Genomic DNA, 27,339 nt, shown 5'->3' with positions numbered 1-27,339 from the left:
AAATGAATGCCTAATTATTTGAGCCTGCATGGAGTTGTTACTTCATTACTTGGCTGGATTTCTTCTTTTAATGTGCTTGACAAAAAAATGTAGGTCTTTGGATTTCAGCAGAGGGATTTTCCTTTAAATCACTGCAGTAGCACCTGAACACCTATAGGTGGTAGGTATGGTTGTTTGTTGTATGCAATACCAATAAATAGTTATACATTATTAGCATACAACATCACATCACTGGATGTTGATGCATATCAGTTAACTCCAAGGTGGCTATCATAATAGATGAATTACATCACTAATGGTCATCTCTCTATATGGCTGTTAGACATATGCATATGGTGAGACCTGCAAGTGAATGTGTTCTCTCAATATGGGTTTGACTTACTAAAGGCAAATACACTGTGCACTTTGCAAAGTACAGTTTCACTCTGCAACAGCAGTTGCTAAACAACTTGGTAAATGAGCAGAAGCTCTGCTGACTTCCTTCATCCAGTCATGTTCAGGCAAAAATGCATTTTTTTGGTGTATTTTCCTTGCATGTGATTGGGTACTCTTTGCAAAGTGAAGCTTTACCTCATTTACTATGCTCTGGAGCAACTGCTTTTGCAGAGTGCAACTGCCCTTTGCAAAGCGCACAGTCTATTTGCCTTTAGTAAATTAACCCCTATGTGTCATGCACGCAGTATCTACAGCTTGAATTTATTAAAGGACTGTCTGATAAATTCCAAGTTTCTAAAGGATGATCGCACTGAAGTTTGACCTTCATTTAATTATGTTTGAACCCATGGTGGGCTGTATACAATACAAAGCCTTTTTTTTTTTTTTTTTGAGTCTACGGTGTGTTTCCTCTTATGAAGACTCCACCTATACAGCAATTGAACTAGCTTTAATATAATGGCTGTTCTGATACATTGCATCCACTAATAGGGATGAGCTTCGAGTTCGAGTCGAACTCATGTTCTACTCAAACATTGCCTGTTCGCCTGTTCGCCTGTTCAGCGAACAGTGAACAATTTGGGCTGTTCGCAGCAAATTCAAAAAGCCGGAACACCCTGTACAAGTCTATGGGAGAAATCTAAAGTGCTCATTTTAAAGGGTAATATGCAGGTTACTGTCCTAAAAAGTGTTTGGGGACCTGGGTCCTGCCCCAGGGGACATGGATCAATGCAAAAAAAAGTTTGAAAAATGGCCGTTTTTTCAGGAGCAGTGATTTTAATAATGATTAAAGTGAAACAATAAAAGTGTAATATTCCTTTAAATTTCGTAGCTGGGCGGTATCTATAGAATGCCTGTGAAGGGGCGCATGTTTCTGCTGCTTAGAACTGTCCCTGCACAAAGTGTCATTTGTGCAGGAAAAAAAGTCTTTTAAAATCACTTGCGGCTAAATTGTCGGCTCCCCGTAATACAGAGAACACTCAATGAGTGTTCTCTGTATTAGCCGACAATTCATTCATTGATTGATTAAAAAAAAAAGCGTGGGGGTTCCCCTAAATTCAATTACCAGGCCCTTCAGGTCTGACATGGATATTAAGGGGAACCCCGTGTCAAATTTTAAAAAAAATTGACGTGGGGGTCCCCCTAAATATCCATACCAGACCCTTTATCCTAGCACGCAACCTGGCAGGCCGCAGAAAAAGAGGGGGGGACGAGAGAGCGGCCCCCCCTCTCTCCTGAACCGTACCAGGCCACATACCCTCAACATTGGGAGGATGCTTTGGGGGTCTGTGACCCCTCAAAGCACCTTGTCCCCATGTTGATGAGGACAAGGGCCTCATCCTCACAACCCTGGCCGGTGGTTGTGAGGGTCTGCGGGCGGGGGGCTTATCAGAATCTGGAAGCCCCCTTTAACAAGGGGACCCCCAGATCCCAGCCCCCCCATGTTTGAAATGGTAAGGGGGTACAAAAGTACCCCTACCATTTCACAAAGAAAGTGTCAAAATGGTTAAATAAGACAAACACACTTTTGAAAAATTCCTTTATTAAAAATAAAAAATAAAAAAAAAAGATTCCAGCGGTGCTAATCCACTCTTGCTATCCAGCAACGGATCTCCGGGGTCCAGCGATGGATGATCATATCCAGCGACGGGGGATCTCTCAGTCCAGCGCTGTCCATACATCCTTCTTCTGTCTCCACTGCGGAGACTACAGAGATCCCAGCGCTGACGTTTCTTATATTAGAAGGGTGGGGCCACTCGTCACCTGACCCCGCCCCTCTGACACTGGAGAGGGAAGCCAGGGGTTCCCCAGTGACGTGTGGGTGACCCCGCCCCCTCTGATGTAACGCAGGTTTCCGTTACATCAGAGGGGGCGGGGTCACCCATACGTCACTGGGGAACCCCTGGCTCCCTTCACCAGCGTCAGAGGGGGCGGGGCCAGGTGACGAGTGGCCCCGCCCTCCTAATATAAGAAACGTCAGCGCTGGGATCTCCGCAGTGTCTCCGCAATGGAGACAGAAGAAGGATGTATGGACAGCGATGGACTGAGAGATCCCCCGTCGCTGGATATGATCATCCATCGCTGGACCCCGGAGATTCGTCGCTGGATAGCAAGAGTGGATTAGCACCGCTGGAATCTTTTTTTTTTTTTTTTAATAAAGGAATTTTTCAAAAGTGTGTTTGTCTTATTTAACCATTTTGACACTTTCTTTGTAAAATGGTAGGGGTACTTTTGTACCCCCTTACCATTTCAAACAAGGGGGGGCCGGGATATGGGGGTCCCCTTGTTAAAGGGGTCTTCCAGATTCTGATAAGCCCCCCGCCCGCAGACCCTCACAACCACCGGCCAGGGTTGTGAGGATGAGGCCCTTGTCCTCATCAACATGGGGACAAGGTGCTTTGAGGGATCACAGACCCCCAAAGCATCCTCCCAATGTTGAGGGTATGTGGCCTGGTACGGTTCAGGAGGGGGGGCGCTCTCTCGTCCCCCCCTCTTTTTCTGCAGCCTGCCAGGTTGCGTGCTCGGATAAAGGGTCTGGTATGGATTTTTAGGGGGACCCCCACGTCAATTTTTTTTATTATTTGATGCGGGGTTCCCCTTAATATCCATATCAGACCTGAAGGGTCTGGTATGGATATTTAGGGGGACCCCCACGTCAATTTTTTTTTTAATTTGACACAGGGTTCCCCTTAATATCCATGTCAGACCTGAAGGGCCTGGTAATTGAATTTAGGGGAACCCCCACGCTTTTTTTTTTTTTTTATCAATGAATGAATGAATTGTCGGCTAATACAGAGAACACTCATTGAGTGTTCTCTGTATTACGGGGAGCCGACAATTTAGCCGCAAGTGATTTTAAAAGACTTTTTTTCCTGCACAAATGACACTTTGTGCAGGGACAGTTCTAAGCAGCAGAAACATGTGACCCTTCACAGGCATACTATAGATACCCCCCAGCTACGAAATTTAAAGGAATATTACACTTTTATTGTTTCACTTTAATCATTATTAAAATCACTGCTCCTGAAAAAACGGCCGTTTTTAAAACTTTTTTTTGCATTGATCCATGTCCCCTGGGGCAGGACCCGGGTCCCCAAACACTTTTTAGGACAGTAACTTGCATATTACCCTTTAAAATGAGCACTTTAGATTGTGAACGTTCGAGTCCCATAGACTTTAATAGGGTTCTAAAGTTCACACGAAGTTTAGGTCTGTTCGCAGGTTCTGGTGCGAACCGAACAGGGGGGTGTTCGGCTCATCCCTACTTTTCAGCCATTTATTTCATATGCTCTTTTGTTCCGTGTGTTATTTGAGATTACCCTATTCATTCATACTTCAGTTCATACCAACATTTCACAATTCAATGGCAACTACATATTTACCCCATTTGCTATTTACCCTGGGTCATCCCATAAGGATGCAGAATCCAAAAAATCTGGACTGAAAGCCAATAGAAATGTGCAATGGTAGGCTACATGTTTGTATTGTGCACATTTTGTATGTTTGTTTAACATAAACACATACCTGCTTCATGGCTGCCTATTTGACAGGCATCATGATCATTTATATTAAAGATGTAATAGTTTGCAGTAATTAGATATTTATTTGAATTTATGGATGTCTTGAACTGAAAACCCATATATGTGCATCTTGTTTGTTCAGCCAACCGAACTTTCAAATCTTAAACATAACATGTCTTTTGTTATTGCTAGAAGCAAAACTGCATGACACAAGGATACAGACATCATTTTAGATGCACAATGTGCATGATACATTAGGGGTTCCATTAGCAGAGTAATATAAACCATGCTGCTTTGTACATAAATGCTATTTCTCTGCTGATTGCTGACGCACAAGCTGTGTCACTAGCCTGGTAACAGTGTAGTTATTAAGAAAATGTCTTTCTATTTCACGCTCTTGCATTTATTCCCTACACCTGCCATTACATTATGTAAACAGCATAGTTCATTGTCTCATCCATGAAGAGTGGAACAGAAAAGAAAACATCTACTATGATACTATGCCAGCTGCCGCTAAATATCAAGGGGTGTATCTTAAATGCACAAATTATAATCTTTATGACAATTCTAGAAAAAAAAAAAATAAACATTGCTACTACTTCCCTGTCATTATAAAATGAATATACCATAAAATAAATTCACAAGCCATTTTGCAAGTTAATGCTGTACAAATGACCTTTCAATTTCAGCCTGTAGCTATTATCATTTTTGTAAGACCCATAAAGTTGTTAAGGTGGTTTCCCTGGAACTTTGGCAACACAGTGGCTGTTTCGTACACTGTTTTTGTGTAGAAATCTCTTACCTATTCATGTGTTTATGTCAGTGATATTTTTTATTTTTGGTGATGTATTGAACCAGGGTATCAAACATCTACAGGGATAACGATATGCATGTTTTCTTTTTTTACAACACTGAGACTGGTCATATTGGGGGGGGGGGGGTGCTTGGAAGCTTCGTATTCCATGGCCTAAGATTGTGAAGATATGTGTTGTTTACATCTTTTGGTATCTCCAATAACATGATTCATCTGTATAGTTATGCCAAGCATATCTGACGCTGGTAAGGCTTTCTATAATGGGTAAAACATATACTGAACCTGGAGCAGACTTGGCATTTCATCTGGCTATACCTCATTATATCAGCATGCTAAAGGCTGTGGTAGGTTCTTGTTATCCAATTTGCTACTGGAAAGTTTTCCCTGTACTCTTTTGAAAGGTCTTCTTTTTTTTAGGAGGACACATGGAACTATCATTCCAAAAAAAATTGTGTAAGTCCCTCATCTTTGTCTGGAGGTCCATTTCCATTGATTGGCTGGGTTCTCCACTTCCAGCAATTGCAAAATAGAAATCTCAGGTGAACAATACACTGGCACTTGAAAAGGTCATCTATAAAAATAGGAGATACATGAATAAATTTAACAATGTTTGGAGATATGGTGTGGGAATTCAAATACTCAGGAGGACACTTTTACTTGACAATGCATGGATGTTTTGGTTTCCAATAGATAAAATGCAGTCATGGGTAACTAAAAACTCTTTAGGTTTTGTATTTTATTTCACTTTGCAAAAAGTTGCTAAGTTTTGTTCGCCTTCTTAAGAGTTCTTCTCTATATGGTTTTGCATGTTATACTCTGTGTTTTATTTATTTTTTAAACTTCTTTTTATTAGTGTTCATATGCAAGTATAAAAACAGAATCAGCAACATTTAGCACTACAATACATCAGCACAGTAGGCAATGCAGCTCTTATGTAGTATAAATACATAACCATTGAAGAAACAACACATTACATCTTAGACAATTATGGATCCCAATAGTCAACCCCCCGAGGGACAGAGAGAAAATGTACTATATATCCACAAGGTCTCTCAAAACCGTATCCGAAAAGCAAAGCAGTATATAGACAATCAGTCAGATACAGTGGAGTTATCATTGATCCAACCTCCCCACACTTTGTGAATTTTAGTTGGTACACCTCTATTCGCATAGGTAGTTTTATACCAGGGCAATGCTTTATTTATCAATGCCTGCCATGCCACAGTTTTTTTTCTGTGACAAAATAATAATTTTTCGTGCATAAGTAAGTAAAAATGTACAGATCATCTTTGTGGGTGCTACCTGATCGATTAGGCCCAATAAACAGACTTCAGTGGGAGGATTAATACTGATAGCCCTGATCACATAGTATACAACCTCTGACCAGAAATGTTGAATGACCGTACAGTGCTAAAATATATGCAGGAAATCTTCCCAAGGAATGGCACATCTCCAGCAGTTAGAGGATTGTGTAGGAAAAATTCTTGGCAATTCAGCAGGAGTAAAATAGATTCTATGAAGGAATTTATATTGTATGAGGTGATCTTGCGCCGACACAGCCTAGAAAAGGTTGGTCCTCATATGTCATCCCAGTTTTCACTATCTAATTGTGGGAAATCTGTCAACCATGCACTGTGACAAGATAAAAGAACCTTAGGGGTATCTATGAATAACTGTTTATAAATAGTGGATAGAGCTAGTGAGGTCACAGTCTGTGTAAGGATTCCAGGTCACTAATCTTTACACTCAGACTAGAGGAGCCAAATTGGGCATAGAAGGCATGTCTAAACTCAAGCTATCTAAAAAAAGAGAGTTTGGTATCTGATATTGATGTTTTAGTGCATCGAATGGCAGGAGCACCCCATTTCCCACTACCGAACCCACCGTCTTGATTCCAAACTTTGTCCAAAGAATGGGGTCAGGACAAGAATAAAAATGGGACAGCTGAGGATTTTTCCACAATAGCATATGGGGGGATATTACTCGGTCATCTTTAATTACACCACTCCTGGTGACGTTCCATGCTCTGACAACACATCGCATAGACACTGTGAGGGGATAAGGTGCCCTGCATCCCCGAAAAACACCAGGATACTCTGTGTTTTAAGTTTAAATTAATCAAATGAAGTGCTGCAATAACATGTACTTGCAATACTATTTTACAATTTTCCATATTGTTTTAAGCGCACTGAAGAACTTTTTCTTGCCAGGTGCACTGTTCACAGGCCTGGCTCAGAATCTTTTCCACATCCAATGTAAGATAAGCCTCATCTTTGCCATATAACAATGCAGCGTCCTTTTGTTGAATGGCAGGAGCGGGTCTTTATCTGTTCTTATGGATTCACTTCTGTGAGAAGAGTTTAGAGAAACTCTTCTGAGAAAAGAGTTTAGGGAATTTGAAAGGTAAAGGGAAAAGACCTGTGCTCTTGCAATTCTCACAGTTTGTAGATTGATTTCAAAAGCAGGCTTCAGGCAAAAGATGGTTTTACCTTGCATTATTGTGTAGGTCATTATACAATTCTGAGCAAGGTATAGTTAATATCATGTAAAGGGAGCAATTATGTTGTACTGCAGCCCTACAGAAATGTGTTCGACATTATGTTTTGTATTACTGTATTAAAAGTGTTCGGTCATTTTAATCACCTAATTGTTGCACTTTTTGAAGTTCATTCTCTTTTTCTCAGTTTTCTTTTTCCAGGGACTAGTGTTTCTAAGGAGATTTCTTCACCTAGAAAGAATTGTTCTCTTGAGGGTTACCAGGCACAGACTGTAGCTCACTCAGCCATGATGGTGGGTGGTCCATAGAAAGAATGTATGTGTCCATTAATGCAGTGATTGACCGTATTTCTTTCCCTTCTCAGCAACTCATGGTTGCCAGCAGAAGATCTGATGATCTCCCATAGCACTTCCTATTATGTGTTTTGCAAGCCCTTACTTAAGTGAGAGGTAGGAGCAATATTTTAGTGATGCAATGATGTGACCATTTCATCCAATGGCCAAACACGTTCTATTAAAAAAGCCTTCAAATCAGCATGTGTTTTTAGAGGTAATATGCTGTCTAGGACCTAAAAAGAGAAAAGGATTGCATATCACTTTGTCATTTATATCAACCCCTGAACCATTATAATTTTGGAGAACATGTAGTGTGTAGGAGGAGATATAGGTTTTAGTTAGGCAGACCACGAGATGCTGGAACTGTACTATTTAAATACCTTCTTTGCTGATGACAAAATAAGAGTGATTAAAGGGGAATTAAACTCTGCAGCAGAATTCCAGAAAAACACACAACCCCATTAAGAAAGTTCCCCATGTGACTAGGTATATTATCATGCATTCTTTGTTTTTCACTACTTGCTGTTTCACTCTTGCTCCTTCTGAAGACGGCGTTTTTGAAAAGGTCCTCCATTTAAAAAAAACTTGTGTGTCCACCCCTCTGGATATCATTTTACAATTTTGTACATGAGCAATCCAAAGTAGGAAGCAGGCAGAAAGTAAGGCACTTTCTTCAAACACGACAACAATGCCAATGCCTATGCTGGAGACAGAAGATGACATCATCATAGCAAGGCGCACCGAGGATCACAGCACAAATAGTATGCCATGAATGTAGTAACTGCTGTGAATGTGTAGGTGACATCACTTATTGAAATCAACAGCAGAATTTCAGGAACAGAAAGCTTTGCTTTGAATCATTAAAAAGGTATACACAAGGGGATTGATTTACTAAAACTGCAGAGTGCAAAATCTGGTGCAACTCTGCATAGAAACCAATCAGCTTCCAGGTTTTCTTTTGTCAAAGCTTAGTTAAACAAACTGAAGTTAGAAGCTGATTGGCTACCATGCGCAGCTGCACCAGATGTTGCACTCACCAGTTTTAATAAATCAGCTCCAATGTGTATGTGCAGTAAGCATGTAGCTGGGGCAACGCGCATCAATTGAGTTTAATTCTGCTTAACCTGCTGTGATATTGTGGGGTTTTCATTCAAGTGTAGTTCTTTCTATCAAGTTCAGACCAGCCAGGGAAGTATGTTTTCAGAGCTTGTGGACCACTTTCATTTAAAATAAAAGTTAAAAATCATTCATAGGATTACCCTCACAGGGGTTTTCAATATCAAAACATAGGTTTTCCAAACAGCCTCATGGCTATGCAGACTTTGTAGTCCCTAAGTCTTTGTCCACACAGACACTCCATTTTGTCTTAGTCAGCTCTGGGACTAATGAAATACCTATCTGGGCAGCGTAAGCTCTTGCCTAAAGACACACCGTCTTCTAGTGCCTCTTAGGTGACAACCTGGTTAGATCTGACCACCTGTCCTTGTGACCAGGGTTGACACTATCCTTGTGTCTTTTTCACAAATACACTGTTCGTGCAGCAGCTTGACTCCAGGGAAAAGGAGCCCTGAATCACAGCCTTCATTTTGTTTATAAAGTACCATAGGGTTGCTGGTCTCCCATGAAACATGGACACAGGGTTAGAAGCTTCATCCATCCCAAGACTTTTTGAAGTCTCCAGATTAAGTTACCAATCCCAGAGAAAACCACAATACCAGTTTGCTCCATTCAGAATAGACATTCTGAAACCTCTCAATCTTCATCCGTGGGAACACTGAGACATTTACTCCTTTTTCCACCGTGGCAGGGCACAGCACTCTCCCACTGCTTCTACATGTACAAAAGAGAACTCCTAATGCAATATAGGAAAATATAATGATGTTGCTTATATAATCCATTTGACTAGTAAATGCTCACTTTAATCACTTCAATTCCACCCTTCCTGCCCAGACCAATTTTCAGCTTTCAGCTCTGTCGCACTTTGAATGACAATTGCACAGTAATGCTGCATTGTACCGAAACAAAATTTTTATAATCTTGTTCCCACAAATAGAGCTTTCTTTTGCGGGTATTTGACCACCACTGGGGTTTCTTTTTTTTTTAAAGAAAGTATATTATAAGTGTATTACAACCCTATATACTGTACACCTATACCAGTCCTTAAAAGGACATTAGTGGACCTAATAGTAATAGCTAGTGATTACAGACAGACTGTCCCTGCTCCAGACAGCAAACTCTATTCCTGCACTGAGAACAGACAGCTGCAGAATCGGTCAGCACTGCAGTGCACTATAATATGCTTTCTATATTTGAAAGAAAGTATATTATAAGTGTATTACAACCCTATATACTGTACACCTATACCAGTCCTTAAAAGGACTTTTGTGGACCTAATAGTAATAGCTAGTGATTACAGACTGACTGTCCCTGCTCCACACAGCGTCCTTTCCCTACACTGACAAAAGACAGAATGTAAAATGGCCGCCAGATCAGGTCTATATAAAAGATAGGGGGTATGTCCATGTGCTGAAATGTCTCAATTGGCTGTCCTGTACCCCATGATGGATGTGTCATGGGTCAAAGTTCTTCACAATGTAAACTAATATGTCTGCCGCGAACAGCGACAGAAGTCCGCCAGTTTGGCGAATCGCGAACAAGCAAAGTTCGCCGTGAACCGACCGCAGGGCAAACCGCAAGGCCATCCCTAGTAAACAGTGTCCTTTGTAACCTAGTTGCAAAATTGTAATGTCTGTGTCCGCCTATTAATCAAACTGGTAATGGTATTTGTAAAGTGACTTTTTTTTATAAATTAATATTAATTTATTTTCATCTCTACTCCATACTCACATCGATCTGTTGTGTTATTTCAAAGAATTCTGCTTGACTGAAAATGAACTTAAAATTAATTAAGTTATATATATTATATTGGAGGCACTGTGATTCAGTTTATTTAGCTGACTAAATGAATTCCCTGACACAACATAACAAGTGTGGTCTGTGTCCCTACCAGGTACATTCACTGCATCCTAGTGCAAGACCCAGGTTCTTAGTATTTTAATAGGAGTTGTATTCTACAGTTAAACCTGTCTTAATTTATACTATCTAAACGCAAAAATACATTCAGATATTTTATTATGTAACCTTATTTCAATGTTTCCCTTTATTTCAATGATTCAAAATAATGGTACGCCCCTTCTCTTTAAGATATAAGAAAATGGGTGGGGGCACTCTGCTCGAACCCCTGCTAATCAGCTCTTTCAAGACAGTAAGGAAGTATTCCAAGTATGAATTTAGAGTGTTGCTGAGACTGAAACTGCAGTACAACAAAGGATTACAAGCAGCTAAAAACCCTCTGAAAGCTTCAAAGATGTATTTTCACTGTTCTGATGTAGAAACTCCCTTGCTGAAAGTGGAAAACCCCTTTAACATTGTCATTAAAAATGGGTGCTTTGCATCAAATTTTTATACTTAAAGACCACTGTCAATAGTTAAGGCAATAGTAGAAAGCAAAAAATAGCATATTCTCTAACTTAATCAGCACTGTAAGAAGAGATAACTTACATATGTATGCCTATACAAGGTCTCAAGTGATTTTCATGAGCAGCAGAAATACAACACAACAAAGTGGGCTTGATGTCTGAAAACTACTAGAAAAAAGTGTATGTCTTGTTCAAAGATGCCAGACAGACAGATAGACATGGTCTGTACTTTTCAAACCTTCCCGAGAAAAATAAATACTAGCATCTGATCAGTTGCTATTGTGATGATAATGGGACGAGGGACCCAGGGATCAGGGACCAGGGAGTGTTGCCCAGAGAATTCACAATTCTATCTAATTCTATCTAATTTAAATAATCAAAATAAAAAATCTTGTAAGATTGTATTCATCCCAGCAGGTCTCTTGAATTCCATTACAACAAACAAGCCATTTAAGAAATATTTACTCAATTTATCAGGTCTGGAAACTTCAAGACTTCTATTCAGCCTCAGAAATTCTGCAGTAATATTACTTAGCAGACCACTGATGACCAGATATCTAATGAGGTCTTTCACATATCCCATCACAGCATGTTTACTCAGGCCTAGGTTATAAAAGCTATTAGGCTATATTTTTTTTTTAAGCGGCCACATATTTCTTCTAGGCTCAAGTGGAATAAATACTTTTTTGTCTGGTAAAGCCTCAGAGATCTCTAATTACACAATTTTAAGTCTCCATATCAGGTATAACTTCTATTAACAGAGCTAGATTATAATATTTGGAAAAAAAACGTAGGCAATTAAGGGAATCTACATTCTTGCCGGGATATTGCAGAGCAAAGTTTACAGATAATTCATGAATCAATATTGTTAAAATGTTTTTTGTTTTTTTCACTCATTAACTCCTTTCTGTATTTCCTTATCTTTTTTTCATGATTTTGTTTCATACCTATATGTAACATTTTTAATGGGTAATTTTAAAAAGTTTATCAATATTCATCAAATATTTTACCAGTAGTAAATCAACTATCAATATTGCATTTATATTAACTCCTTAGAGCCGACACATGCGGGCCGTTTAAGGGGTTTAGAATGCTGGAAGGTGGGGTAGGAATTATTGTCATGTGACCGCCCTGATTGGCTGTCATGGCGGCCACATGATTGGAAAGCTTTCAGCTTTCAGTTACTCACTGGTAACTGTGCCGGGAGCGTGCAGAGTGCGCACTCTCCTATTGGTGCTATTGCACGTAGATATGTGGCCACTCAGGGCCAAGGCCTGGCCAACAAGGGGCCGCATACTTGCATGAACATTGACCAGGAAGATTTACCTGTACTGATTGTTCGATGAATGTAACATTCAATGTTTTTTTAAATCTGTCCTTTAGTTTTATTATATTTTGTTTATTTTTGCATCATTGCATTAAAAAGTACACCAAAATGTTTAATAACATCGTCATGCTTTATACCACAAACATAATTATAAATTATAATTATAAAGTAAAATTTGCATGTATGGTGAGTTATAAGCTGTCTTGTCTTATTTACTAATGGAAAATCAACTTTGCCCTGCAAGTGCACTTGGAAGTAAAGTCACTGTAGATCCGAGGGGGACATGCAAGGAAAATAAAAAACAGCGTTTTAGCTCACACATGGTTGGATAATAAAATCAGCAGAGCTTCCCTCCCTTGGATTTAGAGCGACTGCACTTGCAGTGCAAAGTGGATTTGCCTTTCGTAAATAACCCCGTTAGTTACCAAAAAAATGTGGTTATAAAAGTCCTAAAAAACACTGAAAATGAATGAAATCACACTAGTATTCAATAGAAAAAAAATTGAAAGATCTATGGCCAAAGGACAGCAGTTGTAATTTCTGCACTATGATCTAGCTACTGTATGTCCTGATGTGCTAGCACAATCAACCTCAGCTAAGGGGATAAGGGCTACTCACACATGCACCCACACAAAGGATGTCAAGTAAGTAGCCATACTAGTCACAAATTTAAGAGGGTGCATTACTCTCTTACTGACTACCAATGCAATTTTATCTCCCTATTATTCTTCCACTGATCACCAGAATAAGGTGATCAGTGAAAGAATGGGTGGAAGAATAAGAATAAGGTTATTCTTCCCAGTGATCACCAATGTAAGTAGACATTTTTCTTCATATTGCCCACCAATGTAGGAGGACCATGTACCAGACAGGTCTGCTGTGCATTTCACAGTGCATTCGTCATATTAGTCATATATTTGTCATCCAGCATATTTTCAGGTATTGTGGGCTTTTAGGTGGCTTACACCTATGATCTTAGCAATGTGAATTCAGGTGACAGGAAGTTTCCAGCGTATCTAAACCCAAAGACAAAAATGTAATACTTTGCAGCTTATATTTTCTTTTACCTGGTGAATTTGCCAGTAGCATTCTCCCAGTCCTAGGGTGACAACACTCACCCTTTTGTATCAGGACAACAGAAATAAGATAAAACTGCAGAACCCAGTCCTTCTCCTATTGTTCATAACATAAAGGGACATGGTTCTGTAGTCCTTAGAGAACAATGTAATAACAATTTAGACAGGACTAGAGCACAGAAATTTATAATCTCTATGATTCTGCCAAGATCAGAAAAAGTTTTGTTTTTTTAATTTCCTTTTCACTTATCAGACAGTTAAAATACAGTTTTAACAATTTTAAATAAATAGACCTAAATGAAAAAAGAACATAAGTTAATTTTTAGGGTTTACATCAAATTTAAATAGGAAAAAAGTAATATCAGCTGCCTGTCTAGGCAGTGTTGCAACCTTTTTTGAATATCAAGACTGAGCTTAATTGCAAATTTGTGAGGTCACACATTTGTATTAAACTGAAAATTAAACTGCCTAGCTGTCCAGCTTTAGATTAGATTAAAAGAAAAATTTCATATAATTGGTACACAAGCTTTTTTGTAATTTCTTGATATTAAAAATTACCTATCCATTTTCAATCTGCGATGGCTCTACTTTGCTTAAAAAACAAAACAAAAACAAAAACGAAGAAGATATTGCTTTTTTACAATGTGGAAATCTGGAGACAATCAAAGAATGTTGGCTTACAGAATGCCTCTAGAGATCATATTGTTTGTGTGAATGGCAGACCATGTTTCCCAAAAGTCTTCATAGAGATACAAGTCACATTTAAAGTATATTTCCACTTTTGCAGTCACATTTGGGAAAACCCCACAATTTGTTTGTTATGTGTTGCCATTTACACAGCATACCTAAAAAAAAAAAAAAAAAAAATTTATATTTCTTACCTTTTAGACGTTTCTCAGGGGAAGGATTTTTGAACAATGTCAGAGTATTGAGTCTGTCCATAAGAACAGGCCGAGTCTCCTCTCATTAACATACAATGCAATGTTAGGACATAGAGGGGGTTATTTACTAAAGGCAAATCCACTTTGCACTACAAGTGCACTTGAAAGTGCACTGAAAGTGCACTTGGAAGTAAAGTTGCTGTAGATCCGTGGGGGACATGCAAGGAAAATTAAAAAAACAGCATTTTAGCTTGCACATGATTGGATGATAAAATCAGCAGAGCTTCCCCTCATTTCAGATCTTTCCCTCAAATCTACAGCGACTGCGCTTCCAAGTGCACTTCCAAGTGCACTTGTAGTGCAAAGTGGATTTGCCTTTAGTAAAACAACTCCACAGTGTCCAAATGTAGTTTACAACTGATAATTAGGTTGTTCTTACAAAGTACAGACAGGGTTAATTATGGCAAACACAGATGCCTAGCCCCCTCATACACAAAGATAACTGGTAATATTTTACAGTGCTGGAATTTAAAGGAACAGAATATCTAAAAAAGGTAAGATGGAACTTTTAGATTTTTTTCTAAGTTATCCGATATGAATAAGAACATGTATTGGAAAAAAGTACAGCTATAGCATCATTAACTAAATATCATGCACTACAAGAATCCCCTCTATGGGTATCGATCCAAGCTGCTGAATGTGATCCCTTTTCAATGGCAAAACTGATTTGTCTCTCACCAAGAGGACGTATAGGGTTGCGTAATCCAATTACAAAACATTTTGTTTCCCTATGGGACAGATGCAAATTCAGAAATCAGTTGCAATCATTACATATTCCTCTACTATGTTTTTACAAAAACCCTGCATTTTACCCAGTATGGGTATCTCCTAGATCTTTCAGAGCATAGGCTAGAAGTGATATGCTGCAGATGCACAAATTTGTAAATTCCTCGTCCTTTATCCCTTTCCCAACCCTCTGTGATAATTATGGAATACCTCAATCAGAATTATTTAGGTACCTCCAGATCAAAAATGTATTTATGCCTCTTAACCACAGACAGTTCACTAACTAATTTAACTAACTTTGAAAAATATTGTAAAAACGACCCTCATGCTTGGGGCATAATCTCGACCTTATATGTTCAATTGTTAGCTAAACCTGAAACAGTAAAACCAGCTTCTGTCCAGAAATGGGAGGTGGACTTAGAACAAACACTGGAAACCACAGAATGGAATCAAGTCTGCTTAACCCCCCTGACGGTATTCCCGAGTCTGACTCGGGGTGGATTTTTTATACCAAAAGCGGTATCCCCGAGCCAGACTCGGGACTGCATCGCTGGATCCAGGAGGAGGTTTACTTACCTTCTCCCTCGGATCCAGCGTTGTCTCCCCGCTGTACGAGCGAGCCGTGTCTCGCTCGATGCATTACATCGCCGATCTCCGTGCCCTGCGAGCGTTGCGACGCACGGGCACGGAGATCGGCGCCAAATTCAAAAAGTGAAACAAACAGTAAACATACAGTATAATGTAATCTTACAGATTACATTGCTGTATGTAAATATTTCACATCCCCGTTGTCCCTAGTGGTCTGCCCAGTGTCCTGCATGCAGTTTTATATAATAAAAACTGTTCTTTATGCCTGGAAACTGGAGATTGCCCATAGCAACCAAACTGTCACTGTACATCAAAAATGATTTTAGACCAGCTAGAAAACAGCGATAATAAATTAGAATTACTCGCAGAATTAAGCGATAGCGATTTGTGGGGAGATCCGTCATCAAATACTGAAAAGTAATGACAGTGACAATTCTGCAACTGAGCAAATTTCAGTGTTTTTGATTTGATTACATTATTGAATAATTTTTATTATTGTTATATTATTATTTGGTACAATTATTTATAATTATTTATTATATTATAATTTATGATTTAATTTTTCAAACTTTATCATACCCGGGATGTCTGCTAGACTCTGGTTTGGACAGATTTAAGAGAGTTATTCCTAAGAATTGCAGGACTACAATATAAAACGCCAAATTTTCATGCAAAATAATGGTACCGCTTTTAGCACCTAAAATCCGAAATAATCGTACCGCCAGGGAGGTTAACAACCAAAACAGCCTCTCCCAATATATTAGCGGTAGAGGCGAATTATAAAGTACTAATAAGATGGTACCTTGTACCGGCTAGAATAGCGAAATATGTGCATAACTACTCATCAGATTGTTACTGTGGATGTGCTGAGTTAGAACACATTTCCACATTTGGTGGTCACGACCCTAAGCTAAAATTTATTGTAATGAGAGCTTTACTATAGCATCTAAAATGTTAGGAATATCCATTACCCCAGATCCCTCAATGGCACTCATCAATCGAAAGCCAGACTTTCTAACACACACCCAATTTAAATTAATTGTTAATTTATTCACCGCAGCAAAACAAACCTTCATTGATTGTGGATGAGGTAGTGAATAGGGTGAACAACACTATGACGAAAGCCAAAATGGCAGCTCTTGAAGCTGATATGCTTATCAAATTTGAAAAAGTATGGCATCCATGGATAAAAAATTATTTACCATCAAATTTTAACAAAGAAGTTCTATTACCATGGTAGCTGACCCGATGGGTAAGTGATTACAGTATACGGATTCTGAGTGATATGGCAGCCCTCGACTTGACCCTGCGGACCTCTCTTCTTCCCTTCCTAGTTTCTTCTCTTCCTATCTCTCCTTTCTTCTCTATCTAGTCCTATTATGATTGTGAAGCTCTTTCCTACTTAAGAAGCTAATTCGTCTAATAAACCATACCATTAATATGCATTATTGTTATAGTAGTAATTATAGTTGAATACAGTGGCGGCTGGTGAAGTTTTAGGATGGGGGGGCGCAAGACCCCGCCCATCCACGGTTGGCCCCTCCCGCTTCCCATAAGCCACACCCAGAATTTGTAGAATGATATTGGCGTGTATCCAGAATTTCATTGTCCTGCAAATACAGTAGCTGTGTACATAGACATACTGTACTAACATTATCTATGTATCCAGAAATACAGGGTTATGTATAGGCATACCTGTGTATAACTGTGTATAGGCGTATCATTGCCCCAGAATTGCAGAGAGCTGTATAGAAACTGTATATATTAAAACAGTAGTGTAACATTGTAGCTGTGTATTCAGAATTACTGAGTTCTATATGTATAGGTGTAACATTATTCAGGATTACAGACTTCTGGATAGACACATCTGTGTGTATATGTGTACCACTACCCAGGATTGCAGAGTGCTGTATAGATATATACTGTGTATTTATAGGTATACCATTATTCAGGATTGCAGACTTCTGTATAGCTATCTATGTATAGATGTGATATTATCCAGGTTTTGCAGACTCACATGGATTGCAGAGTGCTGTATTGATATCTATATGTATAGGTGTAACATAATCCGATATTTCAGAGTTATATATATATATATATATATATATATATATATATATATATATATATATATATATATATGTGTGTATAGGTGTACCATTATCCAGGATTGCAGAGTGCTGTATATATATCTATGTATACTATACATAGATATATATACAGCACTCTGCAATCCTGGATAATGGTACACCTATACACACATATATATATATATATATATATATATATATATATATATATATATATATATATATATATATATATATATATATAACTCTGAAATATCGGATTATGTTACACCTATACATATAGATATCAATACAGCACTCTGCAATCCTGGATAATAGTACACCTATACATATAGATATCAATACAGCACTCTGCAATCCATGTGAGTCTGCAAAACCTGGATAATATCACATCTATACATAGATAGCTATACAGAAGTCTGCAATCCTGAATAATGGTATACCTATAAATACACAGTATATATCTATACAGCACTCTGCAATCCTGGGTAGTGGTACACATATACACACAGATATGTCTATCCAGAAGTCTGTAATCCTGAATAATGTTACACATAGGTGTGCTGTTGCTCTCCTGTGGCCATTCCTCCGCAAGGCACATTACAGGGAGGACAGGTCGGAGTGGCCAGGAGATAATTATCTGTTGTATGAGCAGGAACATCCAGGTATTTGTCGCTGGCGCCTGGTCCGGACAATGCAGAGCTCAGACAATAGTCCCATGTATGCCCAGGACCCGCACACACACCCGAAGCCCACTTACCTGACTGTGTGCTCCTCTCCGGTGTTCTCCGCAGCCGCTCCTCTCCTGCACACCGCTCTACTCCTCTTACTTCCTGTTTCCTCTCTCAGGTGAAATGGGAGAGAGAAGACAGGAAGTGACATCTGAGTCAACTCAGATGTCAATCAAACTGCCCGCCCGGCCGTAGTAACACATACTACAGCGCCGGGCGGAAGCTACTCAGCGCTTCAGAAAGCGCCCTGAGGCGGGCTAAACGCCCGCAAATGAAGCGCCACGCCTGCAATCAAAAAATGATTGCATTGGTGTGGCGTTTCCCATAGTGCACTGTGACCAGCGCTCGAGCACAGTGCACTTCCTTAAAGAACTTATTATTTTTTTTAAAGGGGCAGTTTTAAAACTTTTTTTTTTTTTTTACATTTTTTTTTTTTTTTGTGACCACACAGGGGGGGCGGCGCCCGGGCGCCCCCTATGGACGGGCCGCCACTGGTTGAATATATCATTTGCATTGCATTGAATATTTAACTCTGAGCTTCATTACTTCAGTTGTATATTATGTACTTAACCTATTGTCAAATATTCTATTGTATGTTCAATAAAATCTTTTTGACAAGGAAAAAGGTACAGCAGGTGTTATCCCAATTTGCCTGTTAAAATGTAAATACACTTTAGAACACTTCCTGCTATAGGAGTTAACTTTTTGGTGAAATACTGTTGAAGACTCATCCCTTTTTTTTGTCTTGTTTTTATTCACTTAATTTTTTAGCAAGAAAAACATTTAAGGGCTTGTTCACACTTGACTAAATATGTGACACTCAACAATGCTCCTATAGCGTTTGAATGGCGTTAGTATGGGCATCAGACAGGTGTCAATGAGCTTTTGAATGGGGTGTCTTAAAAGTGTTAAAAACGCTCCCTAAACGCCCTATACACGGTTTTGTAGCATTTGATGAGCAAAAAAACTGCTCCAAAATGACAGAACTAAACTAATTTTAACACACCGCAACCGTGCCAAAACTGTGCCAAAAACCGCCTGCCAGAGCGTTTGTGGAGCGTTACGATAGACTTGAATGGGAGGCGTTGAAAGGCTTCAAACGCCTCCTGACTCCACATGAGGCTTACATTTTGAAGTGACGCTAACACTTAGCCCCTGTACACACGGTCGGACATTCTGCCAACCAAATCCGTTGGATTTTGTCCGACGGATTTTGTCCGACGGATTGTGTCCGAAACTGTTGCATACACACGGTCGGACCAAGTTGTCGGAAAATCCGATCATTCAGAACGTGATGACGTTATTTAGTTACGACTGGACTACGTTCAGGCTAGTAGCCAATAGCTTTGGTGTAGGAATTTGATATGAGCATGCATGGCACTTTGTCTGATCGGAATTCTCTACACATGATCGGAGTATGTCCGATCGGACCAGTTTGTCGGAAAATATTTCCAACAAGTTGGAAAATTGGGTCCAACGGATATTCCGATGGAATCAGTCCGATGCATACCACACACAGTCGGATTATCCGACAACACGGTCCGATAGGACACATTCCGACGGATTCTCCGACCGTGTGTACAAGGGTGTTGACTAGTATTTATGATTATGTGCATACACCTCAATCATTGTAGTAGTATGGACATATACATATCTAGATCTGAGAGATATTGTACAAAAGAGGTAGTTCTATCAGCAATACACATTTATTTATAGGGTTACATAATATATACAAATTACACTGTATATTGTGATGTAAATACTGTCTGGTGTGTAATTTGTATATATTATGTAACCCTATAAATAAATGTGTATTGCTGATAGAACTACCTCTTTTGTACAAGATCTCTCAGATCTAGATATGTATATGTCCATACTACTACAATGATTGAGGTGTATGCACATAATCATATACTGTCTGGTGTGTAATTTGTATATATTATGTAACCCTATAAATAAATGTGTATTTCTGATAGAACTATCTCTTTTGTACAAGATCTCTCAGATCTAGATATGTATATGTCCATACTACTACAATGATTGAGGTGTATGCACATAATCATAAATACTAGTCAACAAGGGCTTAGTGTGAACAGCACAATGTTCTGTCTATTATATCTTGTGCATAGACCTTTGAGGGGCATTTTTATCGTCTGTCAAACGCCTCTCAAACACCTGCTCTTAAAGTGGTTGTAAACCCTTACAAACCACTTTGACCTACAGGTAAGCCTAGATTAAGGCTTACCTGTAGGTCCAAGAAATATCTCCTAAACCTATACGGTTTAGGAGATATTTGCCCGAAGACAGGCACCGCTGTCTACGGCGCATGCACCGTAGACAGCGGCGCGCAGGCGCACTGAGCGCGGCATTTCCAACAACGGAGCTGCCGCGCGTGTCGGCTCCCGTGTCGGCTCCCGAATGACAGCGGCGGAGCTGCGAGACCCCACCGAAAAGATGGATGCGGCGGACTACAGGGGACAGCGGTGACTTCGCTGGCTCCTGTGTCAGGTAAGTGACACATAATGGGCTACTATGCGATGCATAGTAGTCCATTATGCTTTGCCTTTGCAGGGAATGAAAGAGGAAGTAAACCCATCAGGGTTTACTTCCTCTTTAATGCCAGTGTGAATTAAGCCTTATTTCCAAAAAAAAAAAAAAAGGATTCTCTGTTTCCGTCCACTTCCTAATCTACCACATAGTTGCAAAAAGAAAACTAACTAAGACAACAACTGAGAAAAATAAAAAAGTGTTGACTGCCCTGAACCCAGACATTGTATATAACATATTAATATGATAATATCTTTTCAATGCACAGATATGCAATTTACAATTACCGGTATATACAGTAAAAGTCTAATCAATGGGTCATTGATTTGTTAGGTCTTTCATCATCCTTTTCTAAAGGGATGCATACCATGTCACTTTTCACAGTGTAAAGCCACACACGATTGGAAATTCGGCCAGCAAAAGACCGATGAGAGCTTTTGGTCGGAAAATGCGACCGCGTGTATGCTCCATCGGACTTTTGTGGGCCGAATTCCCACCAGCAAAAGATTGAGAGCATATTCTCAATTTTTCGGTCGGAAAAAGTTCAGATCGTCTGTACCAATTCCGACATGCAAAATTCTTACGCATGCTTGGAAACAATTCGACCCATGCTCGGAAGCATTGAACTTAATTTTCTTGGCTCATCGTAGTGTTGTACGTCACCACATTCTTGATGGTCGAAAGTTCAGAGAACTTTCATGTGACCGTGTGTATGCAAGCCAAGCTTTAGCGGAATTCCGTCGGAAAAACCATCCAAGATTTTTATGATGGAAATTCCGCTCGTGTGTACGGGGCATAGGACTAACTTTGCTTACCTGATTAAAATAAAGGCCAACCCTTATTTAAAAATCTTTTATAGAAAGTTTAAGTTGAAACAAAAATAGGGCTACATGACGGCATTACTCCTGGAAGTCCGAGGTCGCCCAGTTTACATGCTATTCCCATTGATGTCTATCCTGAAGGGGGCAAAGTTTGTATGGTTTTAAAAATAGCAATTTATCTAGTGCACTGACATTTTTAGTGCACTACATTTGTAGGTAGTTTTCTATTCTTTTAAGTTAAGAGGAGGCTAGGTATTTTTTTTCTTTCCTGCTGAATGAGCTGGATCCTGCGTTACATACTGGTTTTAGACTCTTCTGGCAAATTTCTGCAGTGTATTGACCCACATTTCTGGGAATGCGCATAGTGACCTTACCTAAGCGTAGGTCATATTCTGAAGGTAAGCAGCAGCAGTAAAAGGTGGTAGGACACAGTGGTGAATTACATTTAAATTGTATTTTGGAGCATGCATGATATAATATGCACTGATATCTTCAACCACATCCCGACCGCGCTATAGCCAAATAGCGGCTACATCGTGATCGTCCAGTTCTGGGAGGACGTCATATGGAGTCCTCCTGTGATCGTGCCAGTGTGCTGCCTATCAGTGCCCATCAGTGCCACCTATCAGTGCAGCCTCATCAGTGCCTACCAGTGCCACCTCATCAGTGCGTATCAGTGCAGCCTTTCAGTGATCATCAGCCAGCATCATCAGTGCACATCAGTGAAGGAGAAAAATTACCTGTTTGCAAAATACTATAACAAAATCTGAAAAACATTTTTGTTTTTTTTTCAAAAGTGTTGCATGACCGCACAATTGTCATTTAACCTCCCTGGCAGTATGAATATTTCTGATTTTAGGTGCTAAAAGCGGTACCATTATTTTGCATGGAAATTTGGTGTTTTATATTGTAGGTATGCAATTCTTAGGAATAACTCATCCCGGGTATGATAAAGTTTGAAACACAAAATCATAAATTATAATATAATAAATAACTATAAATAATTATAACAAATAATAATATAATAAATAATGTAATCCAATCAAAAACACTCAAGCTCAGTTGCAGAATTGTCGCTGTCATTAGATTTAGTGTTTGATGACGAATTTCCCCAGAAATCATTATCGCTCAATTCTGCAAGTGATTCTAATTTATTATCTCTGTTTTCTAGCAGGTCTAAAACAACTTTTGACATAAAGGGACACTTTTTGGTTGCTATGGACAATCTCCAAATTCCAGGCAGAAAAAAAAGTATTTATAATATAAAAGTGCATGCAGAGCACTGGACAGACCACTAGGGACAAAGGGTGTGTGTAATTTTTTATACAGTACTGTAATCTGTAAGATTACAGTACTGTATGTGTATTGTGTGGTTTTACTTTTTTGAATTTGGTGCCGATCTCGGCTCCCGTACATCGCAACGTCGCAGGGAACGGAGCTCAGCGGCACTCGGGCACTGTGTGAATCGAGTGGAGGAGCTCGCACACACAGCGGGGAGGACATCGCAGGATCCAGGGGACAAGGTAAGTAACTCTCCCTGTATTCTCTTTAATGCGATCCTGAGTCTGGCTCGGGGGTTACCATTTATGGTACTGAAATTCCACCCCGAGCCAGACTCAGGAATACCACCAGGGGGGTTAAAGTGTGAGAGCGCTGAAAGGTGAAAATTGGCCTGGTCAGGAAGGGGGTAAAAGTGCGCAGTAGGCAACTTCTTAAATTAGATGGTCACATCTATATGATATTTACTATGATATTTATTATAATATTTATTATTTCTGCAATTTATCAATTTTTTTCAATCACATTAATGTTGCACTGCACTTTTAGGACATAGGGGCCAATTTACTAAGAGTTAAATAGCTAGCAAAATGTGGTAATACACTGCATGCGATAACAATTTTGCAAGTTTTCAATTCACTAAAAATTTTTAGTTAAATATATGCGGTATCTGTTCAGTTCAGTGGTAATCACCACAATAGTCAATGCGGTAATTTGGGATTGATGGTGAATTGACATAAGGGGACACTATTTTTTATTTTTTTAATAAAGGATTTGTCAAAAACTTTGTGTGTGTTTTTATTACTGTGTGACACTTTTTTGGGAAATGGGTAGGGGTACTATGTACCTCATACCAAATTCACATGGGGGGGGCTGGGATCTGGTGACCCCTTTCTTAAAGCACCGACTCCCCATGTTGAGGGCATGTGGCCTGGTATGGTTGAGGAGGGGGCGCTCGCTTGTTCCCCCTCCCCCCTTTCTTGACCTGCCAGGCTGCATGCCTCAGATAATGGTCTGGTATGTATTCTGGAGGGGACCAGAATACAGTACATACCATTTTTTTTAATTTACCATGAAGGGCTTGGTATGCATTGGGGGGACCCCACACTGTTTTTCTTTTTCCACATTTTGTAATTGTCAGCTTTTTTTTTATACATTCAGCTGTCAGGGTATCCTCAGCTGCTAAGGACGAGGCAGCCAGCTTCCTGGCCCACTTCTTAGCAACCAGCTATTTTTCAAAAAGCAGCCTGGAGGTCCCCTGATACTGCATGTGATACTCAACCCTTGCGGTAATTGTCGCATTCTTTTTTACACTCTGGTCCGTTTGTGAATTGGACTTAAGAGCTTTGTATCCAATATTTACCGTCACATTTTTTTTTCCCCGGTAAATACCGCATAATCATTACTTTTTCTTTTGTCAATTGGACTTATTTTAACGCAGACGATAATTTATGAAAATTAGTAATATGATACCCTTATGGCATGTGGTAAAGCTTTGTGAATTGTTCCCATGTGATAGTGATAAGTTGAAACAAACCATCAATTCTTCAGAACTGTGAAAGAACACGGTGAAACAAAAAGAAGGTTTTAACTTTAAATATACTTTACTTTAAACACACTGCACAACTGCTATGGACAGCAAATTGGAGGCAAGACAGCAAAAAATGAAGGTTGTTAGTACAATGTGACTTCAAGTCTCAAGTCACTCAAAAGTGAAGGAGCCAGTTCAGTCTGTAATTTATTGTTTGCTCTAGTTGACATGTTGTACAAAAGGAGACAGTTTGCAATATGACAGGAAGTCAGCAGTGTTTAAGGAAAAAAAATATATAGCTTTGCGCTACATTCTACTTTAATTTTAGGGCTTTTTCAGCTTCAAGTGTTTAACTATTTGATATAAAAATGTAGTTTTAGAATATTTTTATTGAATAGAAAACGAATTTCTGCCAGTATGTGCATATTTATGTGCAAGCCCCCTTGTGACAACGCACGGATCTGTTGATATCTTGTCGAAGCCCTAGGTATTTCCTTATGGGATGTCAGTATTCATATTCTCACTTACCAAGAAGTGGGGGAATGGCAGAAGTAATCCAAGTGGCCCAAGGGAGACTGGTCGGGGGGGAGAGTAGAAAAAAATGAACAGATGTCTGCTGATTTAGTGCTACCCTACAAGATGATAGATATGAATGTATCCACGTATTCTTTAAAGTGTTGTCTAATCTCCGTGTTTAAAACATACTCAAAATGAACAAGATGCTTATCCCTCCTTCCAATCCTAAAGAGTAGATCTGCTACACACAGGTCACTGGAGGATTGCAAAAATAATCTAAACACAAAGTGCGGGTTAATAATGCAGCTATTGCAGTTTTGTGGTAATGTTAAATGGCACTATATATTAGAAACTGCAAACATTATAGATTCAGAACCACTAAGCTTTCTCCTGAGAACATACTGCTCAGACAGCAAAATGAACATTGTTTTGTCAGAAAATGTGAAACCCATTTTCTTACAAACAATAGTGGAGGGGCAAGCCTTTATTTCACAGTTGAGTGTAAATAATATGGTTGCATTTTATTTAAGTTGATCAGCTTTTATTTTCCAATAAAACAATTCCCCCCACAGCACAGACATGTAACCATTAAATGGTCAGTCCATCCAAAGCAATACTGTCATTTTAGGTGGACCCCGGTGGGCTGCTTCGGCCTTTGGCTCCTGAGTAGGGATGAGCCGAACACCCCCCGGTTCGGTTCGTACCAGAACTTTCGAACGGACCCCACGTTCGTTACGAACGTTAGAACCCCATTGAAGTCTATGGGACTCGAACGTTCGAAATGAAAAGTGCTAATTTTAACGGCTAATATGCAAGATGCTGTCCTAAAAAGGGTTTGGGGACCTGGCTCCTGCCCCAGGGGACATGGGTCAATGCCTAAAATGTTTTTAAAAATGGCCGTTTTGGCGGGAGCACTGATTTTAATGATGATTAAAGTGAAAAAAAAAGTGAAATATTCCTTTAAATATGGTGCCTGGGGGGTGTCTGTAGTATGCCTGTGAAGTGCCACGTGTTTCCCGTGTTTAGAACAGTCCCTGCACAAAATGACATTTAACGGAAATAACACCATTTAAAACTGCTTGCGGTTTTAAAGTTATATCTGGTTCCTGCATTATGGTTGAAAATCATTGAGAAAAATGGCATGGGTAGCCCTCCCTGCCCATTACCAGCCTATTTGGGTCTTGTACGCATATTAAGGGGAACCCTGTACCCATATTTAAAAAAGGAAATGCGTGTGGCCCCCAGGCCCTATATACTCAGAACAGCAGTATACAGGCGGTGCAAACAAGACAGGGACTGTGTAGGTTTGTTGTGTTAAGTTAAGTTAAGTTAAGTTGAATCTGTTTGTAATTTTCAACTGGTACATTTTGAAAGTGTAGCTCCAGTCAAAAAAACTATTTTTAAGCTTTTTGGAAAACATAGGGAAGGGTTATCACCCCTGTATAATTTGTTTTGTCGTCCATCTTTTTTCATCTCACTTGCTGTTGTCTCCTTCCGTTTGCAAGTAGGAGATGTTTGTAAGTTGGATGTTTGAAAGTAGGGGCCTGCCCTATATGCTCTGCAGAAATGGCGGAACAAGGTGTTGGTTTTGCCACAACATTGTAAGCCCTCAAAGTGACTCTTGGTGGGCGCTGGAGCGCCATGCTGTGAACGATTATATCAAGAATTGTAATTACATGCCATTGTTGAACAGTGGTAGAAAAATTGACCTTTGGTGGTTGTGGTGCTGGTGCCACAACACTATAAGTCCTCACAGTTACTCTGGGTGGGCACAGGAACGGGCCCTCCTGTGAAATATTATATCAAGAATTGTAATTACATGTCCCTGTTAAACAGGGGCAGAAAAATTTGGCCTTAGGCACTGCTGCTGGTGCCACCACACTGCAACCTCTTCCATATACTCTAGTTTTATTGCAGGAATTAGCCCTGCTGCAAAGCATTGCATCAAACATTGTACTTAAACGCCCCTGTTAAACAGGGGCAGAAAAATTGGGCCTTAGGCACTGGTGCTGGTGCCACCACACTGCAACCTCTGCCATATAATTACAAATGACATTTGTTCTGCCTATGAAGCAATAAAATATTAAAT

This window comes from Lithobates pipiens, unplaced genomic scaffold (genome assembly GCF_037356315.1).
Source record: "Lithobates pipiens isolate NorthernLeopardFrog02 unplaced genomic scaffold, aLitPip1_a1.2 Scaffold_16, whole genome shotgun sequence".
NCBI classification, from domain to species: domain Eukaryota; kingdom Metazoa; phylum Chordata; class Amphibia; order Anura; family Ranidae; genus Lithobates; species Lithobates pipiens.
This window is presented reverse-complemented; position numbering follows the sequence as displayed.